Raw genomic sequence first — 4,749 nt, forward strand, 5'->3', positions numbered from 1 at the left:
GTGATGCAACTACATGTTTCTTTTTGTGTTTTTCAAATTTTTCAATTCAATTTTTTTTTTGTTTTTTTTCTTCTATACATATATGTATGCACAATGCAATGCATGAGACTCAAATCATCAAAGAAAACATGATCAAATACTTGGTACCTCCCCTAAACTTAAGTTACACAGTCTCTGTGTTGTCAAGTAGAGAGAGATACCCAAAAAAAAACTAATATGCAGAAAATGAAATGGTATAAGGGACAGTAGTGAAATACCTTCTACGGATAGTGAGTAGGGGTAGATGCCCCAACACCGCCGTCGTCAGGTGGGAATGTGGTGTAGTAACCACCTGTTGCTGAGCTGTAGCCTCCAAACCATGGCTGGCTCTGAACCTCGTCAATCTCGACCTCATTATCAGAAGAGGCTAGGGATGGAGACTTGTTTCCTGAGGCGGAGGGTTCAATGGGTGGGTTCCTCCACTTGCGCTGGAGCTGTCTAGCAGTGAGGGGGAAACCAAGATCCGCATGCTGAGGTGGAGGCTGGGGAACTGATGTGTTCGCGAAGGCGAAGTCTGCAGAGCTACATCCAGCTATTCCTCCCCTGGTCAAGACATCAGCTACTTTCTTCATGAACTTGGCTGAAGTTTTTGCTTGTTTCTTCACAGTCTTGCTAAGCGCCTTGCACTTGTCTTTCAGCTCTTCTATCATCCTGTCTTGCGCTTTGTTCCATCGCTGAAGTCGACCAATATGTTCATGAGCATCACGAAGCGTACTAGGAGGAAGAACTCCAGCATATGGCTGGAAGTAGTAGCGCGGAGGTCCATAGATGGGTTCAGATGCTTCTGCAGCAGGTTCATCATGTCTTGGCGGAGCACTCCTTTTCCTTGGTGCAGCAATGGGATCAAGAGACCCGTGCTCTCAAAGAAAGTCTTCCTGGGAAATGTTGAAGCTGATAGCTTCAGGTCTCTCTAAGCTCGCCAGGTTCTTGTTTGGAAGAACCACCTCAACAGGCTTGCCTTTCAAGTAGTAGTGGTAGACGTAGTTCTTCCCATACATCCCGCTGAAATAAGTGACAATCCTCGAGTAAGTGCCATCAATGAATTGAGGTCCTGCTGCGTCCTTTCCCAAGGGGACATTCAAAAATCGAAGCAGTGGTGTGATCAACCCGCCAATTCCAACCTTCGGGCGCGAATCAGAGGCGTACCAGGCCCAATATCTGCAGTGCTCGAGACGACTCACGAAGAAACTGACCATCCCAAAGGTAGCATAGATGTCGGTGCTTGGAAGAGGCAGCATTCCAGGGGCTGCGTAGGGTCGGATAGCCGGGCAAAGCAATCGTATATCTTCCTCGGTGACATTACCTGCTTCCTTCCGTGGATAGAATGCATGGATGAGCATCCTATGGAGGTAGCGCACAGACGGATGCCGGATGTGTGAGTTCTTATCAGACCCGGTAGAATGCCTGTTTCCGGTGATCAATTTCCAAAGCTCGGTGGGAGATTTTCGCATTTGGGAAGAGAGGAGTCTTCCAAGTCTTGGAACCCCATGACTCTCCCAATGTCTTTGAAGTTCATGTTGTAGTCTCTCCCATTGACCTTGAATTTGATCTTGCCCCATCCTTGCCTCACATGCGGAGTGTTATGGTAAGTGACCCCAAGGGAAGATGAGTTTTCTCCCTGTCCCTATCAACAGCAACCGCCTTCCCTTTTGACATCTTGGCTTTCTTTGTAGGAGCCTGCTCATCCTCACTTTCACCGCCACTCTCCTCATTAGTGGGAACTGCTACACTTTTTCCTTCCCTCTTCTCTTGCTCTTTTGATTTCTTTGCAGCCAAGGTTTGCTGTCGAGAAGTCCTCTATGTCCCCGAGCCAGCTGGCTCGGAGGCTAAGGCTTTCCCTCTTAGTGCAGACTCTTTTCTTTCAGCTTCTTGATTCTCAGCATCCAACTTTCCCTTTGTTTTCTTAACCATTGTTACCTGAAAATTTCAAAACTTGAAAAGGGATAAGTAGGTGGAAGTAAAGAAGATTGAGACTTTGCAAGTGAAAATTGCAAGAGTAAACTTAACAAATGAACTAGAAATTTAAACTCAAGTTAACTCAATGACACATTTAGCACTAAGAAGCCAAGTTAAAGGCAAAGAACCACATTTCTCAATCTTCTAAGCACCTTAACACACCAAGTTCACCCACCAACACACTCAATTAAGGGCAATTTAGAAAAATCTCAAATCCATGAACCCTAATTTTGTCAAAGTTCAAATTAAACCCAATTTCACCATTGATTCATCAATCCAACTTGATAGATAAGCTTTCCCTAGTCTATTTCACAGTAATCAAGCAAGAAAAGGACCAAATTTCGATTTTGAAAATCTGGGGTTCATGGACCTACGAAATTGAATTTTAAAACTCAATACCATGCTTTGGATGGAAAGAAATGGTGAATGGGTGATGGGGAATATACTACAGGGGCGAAAGCTTAGATTTAGAAGCAAGAACCGGGTGATTTGGCTGAGAATTTAGAGAATTATGGAGTTTTTGGCGTGGGTGTGTTTGAGAGAGTATGAGTGTTTGTGAGAGGAGGGGAGAGTGAGGGAGATGAATTCGAGAGTTTTGGGTAGGTCTAGGGTCGTCCGGTTTGGTTTAGGACGATTGGGGATCGGTTCACTTGGACTAAACCGTTAGGACAAAGAATACTTACCTAAACCGGTCGTGGAGCGACCTGAGGTAGTCGCTCTAAGAGGTCGCTCTCGTCTTGCTGTTCGTGTCTCAATTCGACATAAACGCGAGCGACCTTCGGGTATCGCTGTGGGGACCTCGCTCTAAAGCTGGAGCGACTTCGTGTCGTCGCTCTAGGAGGTCGCTCCAAAGCGTAAATGGCGAGCGACCTCGGGGTCTCGCTCTGGTAAGGTCGCTCCGAAGCGTATATGGCGAGCGACCTCATGGCATCGCTCCGGTGACGTCGCTCCCAGCTGGAGCGACCTTTCACCCTCGCTCCAGGTCCTCGCTCCCACACACTGATTCTTTGCTGAAACCGGCTTGATCAAGCACTACAACCTCAACACCCTTTTTTTTTTTTTTTTAGAAACATGATGAAAATGAAAATACTAATGCAATATGTACAAGGATATACATGGGACTTCCTCCCAAGTGAGCTTGTTTTAAGTCTCTAGCTTGACTTTGCCTCCTTTTAGATTAGGCCGGGGTAAGATCAAAAAGTGCTAATGCAATATGTACAAGGATATACATGAGACTTCCTCCCAAGTGAGCTTGTTTTAAGTCTCTAGCTTGACTTTGCCTCCTTTTGGATTAGGCCGGGGTAGGATCAGACAGTGGAGTTGAAACCCCATCTTCCTCGGGTGCAGTCGCCATGTAGAGCTTAACCCTTTGCCCATTGACTGTGAACTCTCTTCCATCAGTACTCCACAAAACTATTGGCCCATATGGCCTAACCTCCTTGACCTTGAAAGGACCGGACCACCTTGACTTAAGCTTTCCCGGAAATAACTTCAGCCTAGAGTTGTAGAGAAGAACTTGATCTCCTTCTTTAAACTCTCTCTTCAGGATATTCTTGTCATGGAAAACTTTAGTCTTCTCCTTGTAGATCCTTGAGTTTTCAAAAGCATCCATTCTTATCTCATTAAGCTCATGTAGCTGTAGAAGTCTTTTCTCCTTGGTACTCTTGATGTCAAAGTTCAGCAACTTTACTGCCCATAGTGCCTTGTACTCAAGCTCCACTGGCAGATGGCAAGCTTTCCCACACACTAAGTTGAAAGGTGTGGTCCCCAGAGGTGTCTTGTAAGTTGTCCTATAAGCCCAAAGCGCATCATCAAGCTTAATGGACCAATCCTTCCTTGTAATCCCCACAATCTTTTCCAAAATGGAATTGATCTCTCTGTTAGAAATCTCAACTTGACCACTTGTTTGAGGATGGTAAGGAGTTGCTACCTTGTACTTTACACCGTTCTTCTTGAGAAGTCCCTCAAGCAGTTTGTTGATGAAATGAGAGCCTCCATCACTGATCACAACCCTTGGAACTCCAAATCTTGGAAAGATGATGCTCCTGAACATCTTGGTCACAACTTTAGCATCATTGGTGGGGCTTGCGATAGCTTCCACCCATTTGGAGACATAATCAACAGCTACAAGGATGTACTTGTTGCCAAAGAATGATGGAAATGGTCCCATGAAGTCAATACCCCACACATCAAAAACTTCAACTTCAAGGATTGGATTTCGAGGCATCTCATTCCTTTTGGTGATGTTCCCTCTCCTTTGGCATGAATCACACTTTAAAACAAAGTCTTGTGTATCTTTAAACATGTGTGGCCACCAGAATCCAGCTTGTAGCACCTTTGCAACAGTCTTAAAGATAGCAAAGTGGCCTCCATAGGATGATCCATGACAATGTGTAAGGATCCCATCAATCTCTTCATTAGCAACCACTCTCCTATAAAGTTGATCCTTGCAGAGAATGTAGAGGTAGGGCTCATCCCAGTAGTACCTCTTCACACCCTTGTAGAACTTCTTCTTGGCATAGCCCACAAGGTTCAAAGGTTCTTTTCCTGTTGCTAGGTAGTTCACCAAATCAGCATACCAAGGTTCTTTCTCTTCTGTTGCCTTGACTTCTTCAAGCTTTCTACCGGTTTCACAAACTGCCATCACTGCTCCAATAGCCATGATCTACTCCTCTGGAAGTCCTTCGTCAATAGGAATGCCACACTCCACTCTCAGCCTGGACAAGTGATCAGCTACACCATTCTCAACTCCTG

The sequence above is a fragment of the Brassica oleracea genome, chromosome C8, assembly GCF_000695525.1.
Source record: "Brassica oleracea var. oleracea cultivar TO1000 chromosome C8, BOL, whole genome shotgun sequence".
NCBI lineage: Eukaryota > Viridiplantae > Streptophyta > Magnoliopsida > Brassicales > Brassicaceae > Brassica > Brassica oleracea.